This window comes from Oreochromis niloticus, linkage group LG3, assembly GCF_001858045.2.
Source record: "Oreochromis niloticus isolate F11D_XX linkage group LG3, O_niloticus_UMD_NMBU, whole genome shotgun sequence".
NCBI lineage: Eukaryota > Metazoa > Chordata > Actinopteri > Cichliformes > Cichlidae > Oreochromis > Oreochromis niloticus.
The window spans coordinates 25,387,740-25,407,330 of NC_031967.2; the positions used below are offsets into that span (position 1 = coordinate 25,387,740).

The window sequence follows — 19,591 nt, forward strand, 5'->3', positions numbered from 1 at the left end:
AAATACTAATATGGAAGCACAGATTCAATTCCCTCCAAAGTGTCCATAGAGATGTGATGTACCTGTATGACTGAAAAAGCCATAAAATAAATTTCCCCTTTTTTCTTCATTCTCATTTGTTGTAAGTCCAACTTACAGTACATGACAAGGCCACTCTGACAGCAGACAGCACAACCATACCAACCATACCAGCAGGGGGCAGTGTGACACTGACCTGTGATGTGAAGGAATCTGCTGACTTAAAATATGAGTGGTTCAGACAAACCTCATCTGAAGAAAAGTCCATAAAAACTGATGAATCAGGCAGAGTGATCTCTGTGTCTGAAGGAGGAAATTACACCTGTAGAGCTGAAGGGAAAAATATCATAATGACAGAAAGTGACTCAGTCACAGTTCAGGAAACTGGTGAGATTGAACATTTCACTTGAAATAAAAAAAATGTCTGTTATTATTATTGTTATCCATATTATTATTGTTATTATTATATATTATTATATATATATAGTTCATAACAGGATCACAGTGAAACTGCAGCACAGCTGGCCTCAGATATTCACTGGTGAGACAATCACTCTCAGATGTGAGATTCAGAGAGGTGAAGGAAAGGTGTGGAAATATGAATGGACAGCACCCAACACAAACAGCCCTCCAACATCCAGTGAATACAGGATCAGCACAGTTTCAGTGTCCCACAGTGGAGACTACAGATGTCGGGGTAGCAGTGACTATCTCTTAACAGGATGGAGTGATGCCTTCACACTGACAGTTTCATGTAAGTTTATCTACAATTCAAACTGAAGTTTCCTGTTTTCATTTACACATCTGTTTAAACAGGACATCAGGAAACAATTATCTTCCCACCAACAGTTAAGACCCTCTAAAAACTCTAACAATGATCCAGCTGTTTCCAGGCAGCTTACTATTTTATATTTGGTGTTTTTGGCCATTGTTTGTTGTTGTTTATTAAAATTTTTGTAAAATCAGTAACCTGAAAGTTGCAAGACCCTTTACCCTTTGTTTTATTAAAGCTATCAAGCCACATTTCACAGTGAGTAGGTGGCGCAAAGAAAAAAGATCATTCAGGTTCATATTTTTATGAAAGAAATTGTTTTGTTTTTCAGTTTGCTTTTGACTGTTGGAAAATACATTTGTTGACATTTTTTTACAACACTGAGACTTTGTATTTTGAAAGTTTAACTGAGTTGTTATGAAACGGCAGATAACTGAGCACACAATAAAAAAGATCATTCATGTAATCTAAGGTTGGGTGATTGGCTGTATTTATTGACCATCGACGACAGGCTGAGGCTTTCACTGGTCTTTTTTACAAGAGCGATTTATTTATCTGCCCATGAGTAAGTTTGCTAATAATGTTGGTCAAAGCTAAGAGAAGCAGTCAACTAAAAAAAAAACATAATAGGGCTGTTTTAACGGCATCTTCTTCCAGCTGCAAGCAAAGGCACTCTCATCAGAGTGCGCCCAAATGCAGCAGCGACTTTGTATTTTTTTGGCAACTGGTTCCTCCATGTTTAGACTTCTTCTGTGTTCTAAATGCGCAAATCAGTCCGTGCATGATTAATTGCTCAGCCCATCAAAAAGTCACCTGGGTGAATATATCGCCTATTGTTATTTACTGGATTGATGAATGTTGGTTGTAAAAATTTTACATATCACTCAACCCAAATGTAAACGTTAAAATATTAAGTCACAAATAGTCTTACATTCAAAGCCGTTTTGCAGTTACTCGGCTGTTATTTGCTAAATATCAAAACATCATCAGGTTTTATACATGTATGAATTTATTTACTCTTTTTTTTTCATTTATTGCAGCTCATATTGTCACCAGGATGTAATTAATGTGATTAACATTAACGCTTTATTACACTCACTGAATCCTTTGAAGTCCAAAGTTCAGATGTGATTTATGGGGTTACTGCTCTTTGGTGCAAATAGCTGAAAGTTTAGTTAATCTGTGAACAGTGTTTATTTATTTATATTATTATTACTATTCCTGAATGGACAATCTGTTCTACTTTTCCTGTAACTTCAACAGCAAGTAAACCCAGAGCCAAACTGACAGCACAAAGTTCAGTCATACCAGCAGGGGGCAGTGTGACACTGAGCTGCTCTGTGGAGGGCTCTGCTGGCTGGAAGTTTGACTGGTTCAGACGTGATTCAGTCTCTTCTAAAGCTCAGCTCATGAGAGGAAATGAAGCAAACAGAGTTATTAGTGTCTCACAAGGAGGTCTGTACCACTGCAGAGGAGGGAGAGGAGATCCAGTTTACTACACAGAGGACAGTGCTCCAGTTATGATTGGTGAGTGTTAAGTTTTGTTCTGAAATGAAACAAATTCATGATTAATGTAAAAGTAGTACCTGATAAAAATTTTAGTTTTGTTTCCTGATATTCTTTTATTATCTATTTTTATTTGTTTGTTGGGGAACAGTTCAGGCTGTTGTGAAAGTGCAGCAGAGTTGGTCTCAAATGTTCACTGATGAGACAATAACCTTAAAATGTGAAATAAAGGAAGGTGAAAACAGGGAGATGAAATATGAATGGACAGCACCCAACACAAACAACCCTCCAACATCCAGTGAATACAGGATCAGCAGAGTTTCAGTGTCCCACAGTGGAGACTACAGATGTCGGGGTAGCAGTGACTATCTCTTAACAGGATGGAGTGATGCCTTCAGACTGACAGTTTCATGTGAGTTGGACCATGATTCATGCTGACATTTAATGTTTTCATGTTTACATCTGTCTTAACAGGAAAACAGTTACAGCAAACTGAAAGCAAGAGTTCAAGAACCGATAAGTGGGATCGATAAGCAGGCATTGTGTTTGTAGATAAATTAATCAGTGTTTAAAGTATGATAAGTACTGTAACAAGTTTATTCTTGATTATGTTTTCGTGGTTTCTTATTTTGTTTCTTCAACAGCAAGTAAACCCAGAGCCACACTGACAGCACAAAGTTCAATCATACCAGCAGGGGGCAGTGTGACACTGAGCTGCTCTGTGGAGGGCTCTGCTGGCTGGAAGTTTGACTGGTTCAGACGTGATTCAGTCTCTTCTAAAGCTCAGCTCATGAGAGGAAATGAAGCAAACAGAGTTATTAGTGTCTCACATGGAGGTCTGTACCACTGCAGAGGAGGGAGAGGAGATCCAGTTTACTACACAGAGGACAGCAGTGACGTCACAGTTATGGAGACACGTGAGTTTCTTTTATTATTTCAATGACCTTAAGATCACACTCTTTGTTTCTGCATCTGTTAAATGAACACTATGTTTTCCTTTTATGTGAAAGTAAAATTGTCTTAGAATAATAGCTACCAGTAACAGCTCAAGCTGATTTTATTTTGGAGATGATCGGATCAACGTCACACCAAATATGGTAATCTAAAGATTTTATATAAATCCTTTTTTATGGATCGTCTTCAAATTTCACAACAATGTATTGGCGTTGTAGGACATAAGTAACTAGGTTGGCTAAGCATTTGAGTTTGACCTTCATTTTAGGGCCCAGTGTCAAAGTTGTCCTTAATATATAAATAAAAAATAATCTAGAAACCATTTTTAGTAACATATAATATGAAATGGCATTGAGGCAGCTGTACAACACAGTATAATCTTTTTTAATACCACGCCATTCATTTTTTCAGCTTCACATGCTGCATGAATATATCTTAAAATCTCAAGTTTTTACAACCTCTAGAAGCCACAGATTTCAGCCAATTTTGCTCCAGTTATTTGGGTAAAGTAAAATAAACAATTTTCATATGTAATGCATCAAGGTCAAAGGTCAGGGTCACAAATTTGTTTTTCTCAATACAACATAATATGACTTCACAATGGAACAAAAATATTTATATACTACACTATATTTCCATATTACTAATGCTGACATCAGCATAAAACATTAAAGTTTTAGTACAACTCTTGTCCTTCAGAGGGAGCTGTGATCTCCGAGTGCTCTTATTATTATATGAAACAGAAATCATGATGCACCTCTGTTGACTTTGTTTCTTGTCAATGGATATTTTCTGTGAACAGTTCCCAGTAAGCCCACTGTGACCCTGCAGCCATCCTGGACTCAGATATACAGCGGTGAGACAGTCACTGTCAGATGTGAGATTCAGGGAGGTGAAGGAGCTCAGTGGACGTATGAATGGAGAGCAGCCAAGTTAAACACACCTCCAACATCCAATGAATACAGAATCATCAGAGCTACTGAGTCTGACAGTGGAGGATACAGCTGCCGGGGCAGAAGGGACTATTTCTTCACAGAGTGGAGTGATATCATCACACTGACTGTATCACGTAAGCTGAACACATATGAATTCATAACAAATTAATCTGTGTAGTGTATTGTGATAATATCCTTTGTCTTTCAACAATACTGCAGCTTTTGTTTTGTTTTTTTAGCTGACAAATAGCTTTGAATGTGGTACCAAAAATAATCACTTACAATGAAAGATCTTGAAAAAGAAAAGAAAAACAATCTGTAATTTAAGGAGAAGTCAGATTATCTCAGATCTTCACCTCATGGGTTATTTATTTATTTATTTATTAAAGTTGGTACAGATACATGAAGGTGATGAGTTTTCAATGTAAAATGTTATTTAGCCGTTGTCACAAGCCTATGAATTATTTAAAATGGAAACATTAAATCACTGTAAATACCTTCTTTGTCACTGATGACTGACAGTCAGTGTTCAGTGCAAGGCTTGTTATCTTCCTTACCCAAACAATCACAGGGTATTTAGTTTTTAATAGTAGTTGTAGTAAAATGACTTTATAAACTCTGATGAGGACAAATAGTCCAGGTGTAATCATGACACTCTCCCACGCCAGCAGAAATAAAAGAAGCAATTCAGTGCATTGTGACGATTAAAATATGAATCAAAAGGCAACTGAGATAATGCAGTATTCAAAACTGTTTTATTTGATATTTGTCTTTCAGTCAATGAATAATAAACCACGGGAAATCTGTTGTTTGTAGCTGTACTCTGTGTCACATACAGAGCAGTTAGTCCTGATAAATTACTCAGTGAGTGTTTAAAGTTTGACCACTACTATAAGAAATTTTCTTCGTGAAAAAAGTGATGATCTAACGTTTTACTTTTCCTCTAAACTCAACAGCAAGTAAACCCAGAGCCACACTGACAGCACACAGTTCAGTCATACCAGCAGGGGGCAGTGTGACACTGAGCTGCTCTGTGGAGGGCTCTGCTGGCTGGAAGTTTGACTGGTTCAGACGTGATTCAGTCTCTTCTAAAGCTCAGCTCATGAGAGGAAATGAAGCAAACAGAGATATTAGTGTCTCACAAGGAGGTCTGTACCACTGCAGAGGAGGGAGAGGAGATCCAGTTTACTACACAGAGGACAGCAGTGACGTCACAGTTCAGCAAACTGGTGAGTTTAAACATTTAATTTGCAACAAAACAACGTCTGTACAGGCATAGAGTGAGGAGTTCATTCTTCTTCTTCTTTTTCTTCTTCTAATTAATATTACAGATTTAAAAATTTGATTACCAAAAATATAATTGCTTGTTATTGAAATTATTAAATCATGTGACATGCAGTCTAATCACTGGAGAAATGATGTCAAAAGTTATTGATCTGAACAGAAAAGTAAAATGTAATCATTTCAAATTGATTCATCTGTTTTGATTGAGATTTACAATTAAGATGGTTGGTTATATCAAAACTTTGAACTTTCAGACATTTTAAAAGAAACTTTCTTTTTTTTTTTCAATCATCTTGTGGAGGAACCAAAGCAGAGTCAGCTACAGAGGTTTATCAAAATGTTAAAGTACTTGGGTCAAACGGCTGAGTGTCTGCACACTGAAAGAATCATTATATTATATTATATTATATTATATTATATTATATTATACAAGTACTATATAATATTTTAGTTGCTTTTAAACATTCCTGCACAACAAATCAGCATTAAAATAATTATGATAAAAAACCTGCTTCTGCATGTTTTTCTTTGTTAGTTCATAACAGGATCACAGTGAAACTGCAGCACAGCTGGTCTCAGATATTCACTGGTGAGACAATCACTCTCAGATGTAAGATTGAGGGAGGTGAAGGAAAGGTGTGGAAATATGAATGGACAGCACCCAACACAAACAGCCCTCCAACATCCAGTGAATACAGGAGAGTTTCAGTGTCCCACAGTGGAGACTACAGATGTCGGGGTAGCAGTGACTATCTCTTAACAGGATGGAGTGATGCCTTCAGACCGACAGTTTCATGTAAGTTGGACCATGATTCATGCTGACATTTAATGTTTTCATGTTTACATTTACATCAACTTATTTAAAAACTCAAGCACAGCCTGTAATATTGATTGATTGATTGATTGATCAACAAAACAAAGGTTATTGTTCCATATCATTACAACACATACAATATTTTTAATACACTGTAGATTGATTGATTGATAATACTTTATTCATCCCGAGGGAAATTGGGTTAAGGCTGCCAGCCGTGCCAGCGCCATCTTACCCTTCCGACCATACATACATTACACAAACATCACGGGGAAGACAGGTCAGAGAGGTATAACAATGGAAAATGCACAACATGGTGATAGACGAGGAGAAAAAAGAACTCCCCCAGACTGAGCTCCAACAGGGAGATCAGTTTGAGAACAGAAAAAAAACCCACCTCAGCACATGAATCATCACATCTCACAACATAGAATACATAAGGTTTGAAGATGTTTGGAGGGGTGGGGGGTGAGTGTAGGTCTGTGTCAGTGTACATGCTTATGTGTGTGTGTGTGTGTGTTCCATGTTCAGCTGAGAGAAACTGTCCCTTCACCCGGTTAGGCAAAAGTCAACAATCTTGTGTCGACGCGGGTGGTGTTGAAGGAGGGGGGAAAAAGTCACAACAGTCTTGTTAACGAAGGAGAATTTTTGTTATTCCCGTCAGCTTTTGCCTTTAGCATCCAGCTGGCATCAGGGGGCCACATGAGATGAAGATGGTAGTTGTTTTGGTTAGTACGAACAAACTGCATCCAATTTTACAGTTGGTCTAATGTCTGTCACTGGTCACCAGGTGTCTCAATTCCCGTTCTTCTTCTCCAAGATCTTATCCATATTGCGTTCAATAAACACAGTCTGAGTACTCACAGCCCTGCCCATCGTCTATCATGCCGGCCAGCCTTGTGGGATTTTGAACAGCTGAAGCCACTTCTTGTTCTTCGATAATTCCAGGTCCGAGCCAGCTCCAATCAACCAGAACTCCATAATCGTGGTTCTGAAATGGTAGATGTTGTTCAATGTCCTCTATCAAGAGTGGCAAACCTGTTCTGGGCCACCATTCTTTGCGGTATGTGGGCCATGTGTAAGTTCTGTGCAGCCACGGGCCAGTTGCAGACACACTGCTGGCCCAGAACAGTTTCAGCTCTGGCCCCAGATGTCAGCCTAATGTGTACCTTAAGCAAGCCATGTAGTAACAACATGTGCTGGAACATAGTAGTGCAAAGGTAACAGGACGAAACTCTGTTCAAATAGTGAATAGACTGATTCTTGCACAGCAGTTTTCTACTCTCCCGGATTACTCAAAGTGCTCTGTACAGCATGCCATATTCACCCAATCACATACTTTCTCTAAACTGAGTGCTCGACATGCAGACTGGAGGAGCCAGGGATCGAACCTCTAACCTTCTGATTAGTAGGTGAACTATTTCTTTTGGAGTGTGGGAGAGGTTTATCATTCTTATACCTAGACTATGTGTCCTCATCAGAGTTTATAAAGTCATTTTACTACTATTAAATAGTACTATTTTAATAGCACTATATCAAAATAGAACTATTAATAGTAGTGTTTTAGTATTTTTAACTACTATCAAAAACATATTCAAAGTGATTGTTTGAGAAAAGGAAGATAGAACGCGTTGCACTAAACACTTATGGTCGGCCATCCGTGGCAAAATTAAAACATTCAAACTGACTGAAAGTTATTTTCATTGATTTAATGTTTCCATTTTAAATAATTCATAGACCCACGACAACTGCTAAATAACATTTTACATTGAAAATTCATGATAACACTCACCAGACTCCAACAGAAATAAAAGATGTTGTTCAGTGCACTGAAACTATTAAAATATTAATAAAAAGGGAAACAGATGTGATGAGAAACTTAAAACTGTTTAATCTGATATTTCTCTTTCAATAAATAATAAATCAGAGCAAGTTTGATTTTGTAACACAGTCCAATATGTCACATGCAGAGTAATTAGTCATTTCTACTAAAAGTGAATATTTAAAGTGTGATCAGTGCTGTAAGAAATTTATTCCTAAGAAAAATGACAGTCTATTCTACTTTTTACTGTAAATTAATTGCAGATAAACCCAGGGCCACACTGACAGCAGGAACAACAATCATACCAGTAGGGGGCAGTGTGACACTGACCTGCTCTGTGCAGAGCTCTGATGGATGGAAATATGAGTGGTTCAGACGAACCCAAACAACCTCTGAAGTTCAAATCAGAGATCAACAAAACAGAGATATCAGAGTATCTCAAGGAGGAATCTACTGCTGCAGAGGAACAAGAGGAAACCCAGTTTACTACACTGATATAAGTGATGATGTCACCATTGAGAAAACCAGTGAGTTCAGTCATTTAGTGTGAAATATACATTCACTCATGATTATCAAACATACAATGTTAAGTTTTCTGTGTTGATTTCATGTTTCTATTTGTATCTCAACTGTTAATATGTGTAAACAGTTTCCAATAAAGTTGTTGTAAAACAACAACCCAACTGGCCTCAGATATTCAGAGGTGAGACGATCACTCTGACATGTGAGGTGCAGGAAGGAGGTGAAACCACTGAGTGGGAGTATGAATGGAGAGGACCCAGCACACCCACACAGTGGACACACAATAATGATGTGACATTCAGAGTTTCTGAGTCCAGCAGTGGAGACTACATGTGTAAGAGTCGACGCAGAGATGACTCATATTCTTCAACAGAGTGGAGTGAAGCCTTCACATTGTCAGCATCAAGTAAGTCATGTTTGTTGTGTGATCTCCATTTGACAAATGTCATAATGGTCAGCACAGGATGAATTCAATGGTCTACAAAGCATGTTCCATTGTTAGTCAGACAAAATTGTAGATTCATACAATTCAAGATATCAAAGATATGAAGGAAGGTATATAGAATTATGTATCAAAGAAAAAAATCATAAAAAATATATGTTTTATATTTTAGATTCCTCAAAGTAGCCCCCCTTGCTTTGTTTATAGCGCTCCAAACCCTTGGCCTTCTCTCAGTGAGCTTCATGATGTTGTCACCTGAAATGGTTTTTACTTCACAGCTGTGCCTTGTCTGAGTTTATCTGTGGAATTTCTTGTCTTCTTAATGGAGTTGGGACCATCAGTTGTGCAGAAGTCAGGTTGGTACACAGCTGACAGCCCTATTTGACAGCTGTTGGAATTTATACTATAGCAAGAACCAATCACCTAAATAAAGAGAAGCGACAGTCCATCATTACTTTAAGAACTTCAGTCAGTCTGGAAACTGCTAAAACTTTGAATGTGTCACAAGTGCAGTCACAGAAACCATCAAGCGCTACGATGAAACTGGCTCACATGAGGACCGCCCCAGGAAAGGAAGACTAAGAGTCACCTCTGCTGCTGAGGATAAATTCATCCCAGTCACCAGCCTCAGAAATCACAAGTTAACAGCAACTTAGATTAGAGCCCAGATAAATGTCACACAGAGTTCCAGTAGCAGACACATCTCTACATCAACTGTTCAGAGGAGACTGTGCAAATCGGGCTTTTATGGTCAAATATCTGCTAAGAAACCACGACTAGGGAAAAGCAACAAGCAGAACAGATTTGTTTGTACCATGAAACTCAAGGAATGGACATTAGACCAGTGGGAATCTGTGGTTTGGTTTGATGAGTCAAAATTTGAGATGTTTGGTTCGACCTGTCGTGTCTTTGTGCGACGCAGGGAAGGTAAAAAGATGGTCTCTACATGCATGGTTCCCACCGTGAAGCATAGAGGAGGAGGTGTGATGGTGTGGGGCTGCTTTGTTGGTGACACTGTTGGGGATTTATTCAAAATTGAAGGCCCACTGAACCAGCGTGGTTATCACAGCATCATGCAGCGATGTGCCATCCCATTCGGCTTGTGTTTCTTGTGTTTGATCGTTTGATATTTCTCATCATCTCTGTGAACTCCTTCAAGACTGTTGGAAAACCATTTCAGGTGACAACATCATGAAGGTCATTGAGAGAATGAGTGTGTAAAGCAGTAATTGAAGTGAGGGGTGGCTATGTCTTGTGAGAATCTACAGTGTAAATAGTCATGAAAATAAAGAAAAAACCTTTAAATAAGAACATGTGTCCAACTTTTTGTCTGGTAGTATATGTGTGTGCATGTATGTATGTGTGCTTTTCATAAGAGCAGATAAACGCACAGCCACAGTGGCACCAGAAAAGGCAGTCATATAGTCATACAGTCTCTCCTCACGGTCTCACTGTTTTTCTCCATCTGTTAAATGAACACAAACTGATCTTTTTATTTTTGTGCAGGTCCATTCCTAACTATAAAACAACAAGTTTACCATTATTATGAAATACATATCTTAATATTTCTCTGTTGATTTTGTTTCTATTTTATGAATATTTTTCTGTGAACAGTTCTCAATAAGCCCACTGTGACCCTGCAGCCATCCTGGACTCAGATATACAGCGGTGAGACAGTCACTGTCAGATGTGAGATTCAGGGAGGTGAAGGAGCTCAGTGGACGTATGAATGGAGAGCAGCCAAGTTAAACACACCTCCAACATCCAATGAACACAGAATCATCAGAGCTACTGAGTCTGACAGTGGAGGATACAGCTGCCGGGGCAGAAGGGACTATTTCTTCTCAGAGTGGAGTGATATCATCACACTGACTGTGTCATGTAAGATCTTTCATCCAGAGTATCTAAATAAGGAAAAAGCACGTCTTCTTTCTTACAGCTTTATAACTGTCTTTCATGTTGGTCAGTAAAATGTTTAGTTTTTATTCCAACAACAAAAACCTGAACAGCAGCTTTTTATTCACAGTGAAGAGAACAAAACATATGAGAGTAACTTCTCTGCTGTGCAGCTCTAATACATGAAAGATGAAATGCAGAACAAATGCTGAATCTGTCTCAGCTGCTCCACCACATCCACTAAGAAACATTAAATCCACTGATTGTTCCTCATGTGTGTTTTTAACTTATAAATTCAGCAAATTAAATCTGAAAAATTAGTGTTGTATTTGTGTGATAGTTGTACAGTTTGTTGTAGCTTCACCATTAAAGTTATGTGATATTTATTATTTCCATATTTCCACCAAGTTATTTAAACTGGTTTGATTCAGTCATTGACTTTTGTTCTTTTTCTAAACTGAACTGCAGATAAACCAAAGGCCAAACTGAGAGCTGATAACACAGCTGTTCCAGTAGGGGGCAGTGTGACCCTGACCTGCTCTGTGAACCCATCATCATCATCTGGATGGAAATACTACTGGTACAGAGATGAGAAATCCTCTGAAGCCCTGACCACACAAGATGCAGTTTTCCACTCAAATGGACAAATCAGTGTCTCACAGGAAGGACTCTACAGGTGCAGAGGAGGAAGAGGAAACCCAGTTTACTACACAGAGGACAGCCAGTCAGTCAGGATTGGGAAAACTGGTGAGTTTAACATGAAGTCAGATAAATTCCTGATTAAGGAGGAAGATGAAGAACAAAAGGCATTAACATTTTTTACATTCATGTGTTTTTATTGTACTTTCTTGAACAGTAACAGCCTCAAACAGGCCTGTTGTGACTCTGTATCCAAACTGGTCTGAGATATACAGAGGAGAGACGATCACTGTCAGATGTGAGATCCATGGAGGAGACACTGAGTGGGATTATGAGTGGGAAACAAACAGCAGGATAAAAGCTCCAAATCAAAATGAATACAGGATTAGATCTGCTTCATCATCCAACAGTGGAAACTATCGCTGTAAGGGCAGAATGAAAAGTTCACAGCATAAAACAACAGAGTGGAGTGATTCAGTCACACTGACAGTTTCTGACAGTAAGTAGAGTCATAGTTCATTTAAGCTGGAAATAGAAACAGTTTGTAAAAATGTGTTTTTATTAGTACATGTTGAGATATTTGACATGTTTAGATAGTCTCACTCTTAAAGTTCATCATAAATATTTGTGAGTCAACATTTTAGTGACATTGAATTCAGAGTTAAGAGACGAAACATTGAGAGAAAATCTTTGTTGAACAGATAAACCCCGTCCTGTCCTCACTGTGTCTCCATCATGGCTGAGTCCTGGAGCCTCAGTAACTCTGAACTGTGAGGTTGAACATCCGTCTGCAGGATGGAGCTTCTACTGGTATAAAGCTGTTCCTGATCTATCAGAGAAATCCTCCAGTTATGAGCTGCTACCTGATGGCAGTGGGACTGCACAGGACTCCTACATCATTCATGGACAGACACACACAGCAGGATATGTGTGCAGAGCTGGAAGAGGAGACCCAGAGTATCACACTGATCACAGTCAACCAGAGTTTGTCTGGTCTGCAGGTCAGTTTGTTTCTATCTATCTTTTTTCAATTAATGCAACAGCAAAAAATTGCAAATTGATGGGTTTTTTTGGTTTAGCATTGAAGGTGAAAATTATACGAACATTGCGTCTTTTAGCCCTGACCTTTAAACATTAATGCAAAAGAATATTTTCACTGTGATATTTTGAATCCTAACATCTGTGAGCTTTGTCTCTTCACTGCATGTTGTTTCCAGATGTTCATTCAGCAGCGTCTCTCACAGTGAGTCCTGACAGAGTGCAACACTTCACCTCTGACTCTGTCTCACTGACCTGTGAGGGAAACTTCACTGAGTGGAGAGTGAGGAAGTTCTCTGAGGATGGCTTCCTGTCTCACTGTTGTGACTGCCAGAAACTGCGTGGATCCTCTTATAAGATCCACAGCTTACAAGAGGGTGTTACAGTGTACTGGTGTGAGTCTGACTCTGGAGAGTTCAGCAGAGCAGTCAACATCACTGTGCAAGGTAGACTTTACTACTTTCTTTCCTGTAGCTTCAACACAAATTTTAATTATTTCATGCTGTCTGTTAGAGACACCACGCAGCAGGTTCTAATAACTGACTCTCTCTCATTTCTTTCATTATTAATTTATATATTTATTTATTATATATTTATTATTATTTTAGATATTTACAATCAAATATTTTTAATCTACACACACTAAATAAAGTTAATTCAGAGTTCGGGCTGGCATTGTGATCATGTGATCTGTTCAGCTTTACTTTGTTTCCTGCTCTGACCTAAAATTTTCTCATTTCAGGTTTTGGACATGAAAGAAGTTCATTTATCGTTCCGTTCATCATCGGACTTGTTAGTGGAATTATTGCCGTGCTGCTGCTGATGTGTTGCTACAGAAAAATAAAGGGTGAGAGACTTTCTGATTGACAATTTACAAGAAACATTATTTATTTTAATGCTGTGACACTTTCAAACAAAGTTTTATAATGTTTGTGTTTTTTACAGAACCCTGTTGTAACAGGTTGGTGCAGCAGTTTAGTTTTATTTTAAACACAACAATAACTTTGAATTATTCCTCATTAAATTTACATTTTTGCTGCATGTTTCAGTCTCACTCAGTCTCAGAGCACCAATCAAAGCTCTGCTTCACAACAAACAGCCAACCAGAATAAAACTCAGGTTTACTCCTCTCTTCTTCATGGTGAGACCAGAAATTATTACTTTTCTCTTTATTACAGTTTTTAACACTCAGTTTGTAGAGAATAAAAAAAAATCTTTTATTGAACAAAAATAAATTATTATATTTTCCTTCTTTCTTATTTTCAATGACTTGTAGGTGATCTTTCAGTCTATGAATCAATCAGAGGCTCTGGAAACACTGGAAGTGGTACAAACAGTATAAACTTTGATAATAACAGAGCTGTAAGAAATGTAAATATTTATTCTGACTGATCAAACTTCATTATTTCAGCAGATGAATACAACAACGTCACATCTGGATTTCAGCTTGAAGGTCTTGATAAGAGGAGTGAGTACAACAAACATGAAATGTAATAATTGGTCGATTGTTTTTGTAACTTGTGTAATTTTAGAGGAAGACAGTCTCCATGTTATTAAATACAATAATCCATCATCACAACAGGCAGACATGATGGCACAGAGGAGAGCTCTGACTACAATAATGTGAATCCTGAATCAGCCTCAGGTACAAATGTGAACTCTACAGACACTGAATCATTAGTAATCAGATTACATGTGCAGTAAATGTGTGACATCATTGTTGAAGTTTCAGAGTTTTGTGGAGCTGATGAGCTGAATCACGACTGGTTTTAGTTATGTTGTGTTTCTGTTGTGGTGTCTGAATAAAATAATGAGCCTCTTAAATTTCAAACACAAGCAGCTAAAATGTGAGAAAGTGTAAGTTTCCCTGATGAGATCAGTTCTGTGTGATTAAAGAGTGAAAGTGTAAAAGGTCAGAAAGCATCAAAACATATTTGGCACCATTATTTCTTTGTTTTTTTTCACTTTTTAGTCGTATTTGTTCTGATTTTGTTTCAGGTCCATAAAAAGATTATTTCAACAAAACTCAAGACTCACGAACAACGTCAGCAACAAAATCCAACTCAGAACATTTTGACAACATTTAGAGAACTGCCAGCATCCAGATCAACAGCAGTTATATTAAACAATGACATGCTCTTGGTTTAATGTCAGCACTGGAAGACTGATAATATGGTTCATCTTTGTATTAAAATCTTACTGTGTTTATTTCTGTTGTAATAAGTGGAGGTTGGATGGTGTCTGACATTGTTTCCATCAAGACACAATTTCATGATTTGGTTCTGTGAGTTTGTTTCAGTCTCTTATTTAAAAAATCTCTTTAAGATGTTCGCTCACTTCCTCCTGAATTTTACCTGCGATCTTTAAAGCTTACTGTATGGACATGTTTATTGCATATTTTTGCATATCAGTAACAACAACAACAACTAATAATAATAATAATAATTTTCATGTTAATTACATTACTTGTTGCCAAATTGTGATGCACAAAAACTGTATAGTCATTGTTCAGATTTTACAGTGTGATTCATGTCATCACTGAGGCCATGAAAAAGAAAAAAATGTATGATCAAAATGATTGTTTTCTGTAGGTGATGTTTGTGTCTTTTATGCTGTGAACAGTTTGATGTGTGTAAAATAATTGTGGTGCTTTAAAAATAATCAAAATAATATCACAACAACACTTCTTTCTTTATCTGAGTGACTTGTGATGCTTACATGTGTATAAAGATGTTGTTTCTGCTATATTTCTGCTATATCCTATTTATTAATCAGCAGAAAATGACTCATGATTTGTGTCTGAGCCTCCAGAAAAGAGGAAATGCAGCCTGTGGTTGAAGAGAAAAATGTTTGGTTCACTTGTTTTAGCAAAGAGGCAACAAGAAATGCAGACAATAACAGCACAGTGGTGTTCTCTTGACGACTACATGCTGACATTGTCAAATATAAATATAAAATATTTCCTTAGTTGAAGGGATAAAAAGTGTCAGGTGTGCCCCTGTAGCACTGCACTTGTTCTCTGTGTGGACTGCACATTTTTATATGATCTACCTGTACTGGGAAAAATACCACACTGTGAGAGCTGATGAAAACTCTCCTTTAGAAAACTATTCAGCATATAGTTGTCAAGAGTGTGTTTCTCACACTGATAACCAGCTGTTTTTATGATTATTTATGATATGTTCATTTAGTTATTCTGTTTTACTTCTTTGCTGCCCGACATGTTGCTAACAGAACAAAGTACAGAACAAAGAAATAATCTGTTCTCCACATCAGAGAGACATCAGTGTTCAAGGTCGGTCCTGTGAAAGACCCTTTATTTACCAAGTAGCCACCTGGACTTATTTGGTCATTTTGGCTGTAAGAATCTCAGAATCAAACTATAAGTGAATGCTTTTGTCCTTTTTTTTTCAGAATGACCTCAGAGTTCAATATCTTGCAGCCATTTCACATTATTGTATTGTTATGAGTGGAACCACAGTTTAAAGTGGGAAAGAAAAACAAACTCTGTTTTTTCAGACTTATAGTTAAGTTGAAACTGATATTCAACAAAATGTAATACAACATAACTTTAAATATGAACTCTACTAAATTGGTACAAAAAAGTTTTTGAGCCTATTCCACTCAGTTTTTTATAAATCCTCCCTTTTATATTACATATTTCCAGGTATTTTTGGGTGTTGTCACTTCTCCACACCCGCCTCTCTGTTTCATGTGTCATCAATTCTTACCTGTGATTGGACCGTCTTTGCACGTGCATTCTAATGATGTACTGTAAAGTTTCTTAATGCTCATCTTCTCATCTTTCATTAACCATTTGAAATGTCTCTCTTAACCCAAGTGCTTGAGGAGTTACGGTAGTGTGGATCAGCCACGGTAAAACCCAGGGGGAGTTGATTTTTCTGTGTTCAGACAGCAGCAGCTTGTGAAAGTAATACACCAAGTATCCCCGAAAAGCTCAGCTTCTCTTCTTTTCTGAACCATTCACATTTTCCGCCGGCTGGCCCAGAGTAAATAAGGGTAAGTGTCAGTGTGGATATACAGATATACAGAAGTACAATCACTGGACTGTGTTTACAGCTGGTGGCCAATAGAGGGAGACATTAATCGATTTATAACTTATTGTAGCTGTCATGGTCTCCCAGTCCTCCTGGTCAACCAACACGTTCTCTCTCCTTACGAGTATAATGAACTCGATACTTTACTTTCTGTTTCTGTTCTGCGTCTCCTGTACGCACTGCAGCAGTTTCATCAAAGAGGCAACCTGGCTGTCTTAAAGGTCATGAAAATTAATCAGAAATAGCAACACCAATGATGCTATTAATTATATGACATCATCAGTGTTATATATTAAAAAGTATTGGTACCAGTATCAGTATCATCGATACAGGCCCTGTATTTACTTGGTATCAGATCGATACCAAATCTTGCAGTATTGCAAACAACAAACAAACAGTGAAATATTAAGTTCTTTAAACTGTTATTATTTCAGCACCATGGACAGCACACAAGGTTTGTAATGGATGAGCTGTGCTCTCTAACATGTGACTGTTTGTAGTGTATAGATCTCTCTCCCTCTCTTATGGTGACAGGTTAATAATTTTCATTTAAAAAATACTGTTGTACTGTTTCTAAGGTCCCTGTCCTTGGGTATATGTGTACTCTGAAGAGCACATCATGTCACTGTAAATGTCACGGCCTGGAGGATCAGCGAGACGCTGATCGGTCTTTTCTTCCTTTTCTCTCTCTCTCCTCCTCTCTGTTGCCGGGGCGGAACTCATTGTGGGTTCACGCCCACAGAAGGGAACACACCTGATGCCCATCAAGATGAACGATATTTAAGCCAGGAAGAGACTGCTGGTCTTTGCTGGATCGTTGTCTACCACGCGTCAGTGAGAGTCAAGCTACAGCTCAAGATAAGTCAAGTGTCTTTTGTGAATATCGTTACTCATTCTTGTTTCCTCGTCTACAGACCTTCTGGATTACCTTTCCCGTGTGAATCTGTGTGTCAAGGGTGAAGAAAGGAACTGCAGTCGTGTCTGTGGAGAGTTGGAGAGCGAGTGATTCCCCCCTTTTGGATTTCCCTGGAGCCCCGTCCCTCACATTGTTGTATATAGCACTGCCCTGCACTTCCTGTATCTACACCTGGTGAACTCTGTAAATAAATCCTTATGTTCAGCTGATTCAGGAGTCCTGCGTTTGAGTCCCCTGCATTGAACCCTAACAGTAAATGTTTATGTATGTTTGAATTAAGAAATCCACATAAGAAAACCACATATAAATTAATTTTTCTTTGTATAACTTCAGATGCCAGATCATTGTCATTCTCCACCTTTCCCATACAGAAAGACCAGTGACATATAAACATTGGGTTGTGTTTACAGCTGGTATTCAACATAGGGTGCATTTGGTCTGACTTGTTGACCTGACCTAAACGGCCAGGTCAACAAGACATGCTGTTCCAAAGCATGGAGATAGCACAGGGCAACCAGTGGGAGAAACTCTCACTCACTGAGTTAACAGCCAGTCAGCCAGAGAGAGGACCCACTAACCATGTGAACGCACAAGACTGTGGGCAAGATGCCAGAGGGGCTCTGACTTTCAAGCATGTTTCTCACACAGCATGCTGGTGTTCTTGGCTTTATGGTCTTACGGGGTGCAGATGCTCTCTGAGCACAATTTACCACACTGCCGGGTGTTATCTACACTAGTGTATTCAGCTTTGCTGTAATGTTTTGATTCTGGGTCTCATCATGATGCACTTTGCTCGTGTTTCCGTGGTTTTGATATTATGAAGATTAAGGGCACAACTTCACAAATCTGAATACAAACACACACACAAAGAAAAGAAAGGAGGGTGATGATGTTTCAGATTAATATTAATTGACAGATGCCTCAGCCTGTAGACAAGACTACATATGACATGTGAGTCTAGTGGTTCAGGTCACCCTTTAATTCTTTTCTGACCCATCTTTGTTCTTCTGAGCAGACTGTGATGACTGCATGTGTGTAAAAGACTGTTGTTGGTTTATTTTTATCTGCTGAAAATCTGATACCACAACATTTCTGTCTGGGCCTCCAAGAAAAGAGGAAATGCAGCCTGTGGTTTCAGCCTGAAGTCTAACGTTCATCTTCTTTAAAGTCAACACAGCACAGTGGAAATGTGCAGCTATGACAATGTGTGAAAACAGGTTAAAAGTAGCTTTATTGTGGTGATGACACATGCTGGACTAAAGAATAAATAAAGCATGTGGGCATCAAGAGAAACGGTGAAAAGCTTGTTTCTCACGCTCATGTCTTTAAGAGTCTCTGCATGGACGTGCTGTAAATGTTCATTTATCTCTGAAATAAATAAAATCATCCATCACTCTCTCTGTCCACAAAATCATATACAGACATGTTTTTCTTCTTACTGCAACTTCCAAACAGGCCAGTTCCTCACAGTATAACACAAAACTCCAAAGTATAATCACTGCTTTGTAACCAGCAGAGGAGCCAGTAAATCATCTATACCTACTGATACTAATGTGTCTGTTTGGCTGGTGTTACAGAAATGGTTCCTACACCTGTGATGATGACGTCAGTGTTTGACTCCAAACTGTCTGCTGGACTCTGCAGTATCACAGAGTCCCCAAGTTTTTAGGCCTTTTTAGACTTCATATCTTGAAGCCTCATAACATATTAATATGTACTGAAACTTTTGCGCTTTTATTTTATTTTTCCTTTCCCACAGAAAAGTGGAGGGATGGTGAAACATACCTGCTTTTAAACAATCTAAAACACCTGTATATCAACATGTTTGTGAGTATATGTAGATGACAGAATGAAGGATGGAGGCTGTGTTTGCATGTGTTACTATGATTAATACTATAGACTGTATACTGATGGATATTGTCTTGTGTTTTGACTCAGGGAGAAACTGAGGTACACTGCATGCTCATATGGAGGG

At 38.2% G+C, this 19,591-nt stretch overlaps 2 protein-coding genes and 1 long non-coding RNA gene across 8 annotated transcripts in view; all 3 read left to right on the forward strand.

Moving 5' to 3' along the window:
* LOC102077482 (low affinity immunoglobulin gamma Fc region receptor II-b) overlaps positions 1-14,784 on the forward strand; it is a 74,868-nt gene extending 60,084 nt beyond the window's left edge. For 5 of the 6 annotated variants that reach the window (XR_003219102.1, XR_003219107.1, XR_003219109.1 and 2 more), the window contains 5 exons: positions 13,692-13,783; positions 13,919-13,969; positions 14,054-14,110; positions 14,225-14,287; positions 14,641-14,784. This is a non-coding gene — a long non-coding RNA (low affinity immunoglobulin gamma Fc region receptor II-b). The remainder of the gene's footprint in view (positions 1-13,691; positions 13,784-13,918; positions 13,970-14,053; positions 14,111-14,224; positions 14,288-14,640) is intronic. The other variant, XR_003219105.1, reaches the window with a different exon arrangement.
* The window catches only part of LOC109194483 (titin), a 722,900-nt gene that overhangs the window by 183,862 nt on the left and 519,447 nt on the right, over positions 1-19,591 (forward strand). The gene's annotated exons all lie outside the window — the stretch shown is intronic.
* Positions 1-19,591, forward strand: part of LOC102081169 (uncharacterized) — a 151,558-nt gene that overhangs the window by 86,270 nt on the left and 45,697 nt on the right. The gene's annotated exons all lie outside the window — the stretch shown is intronic.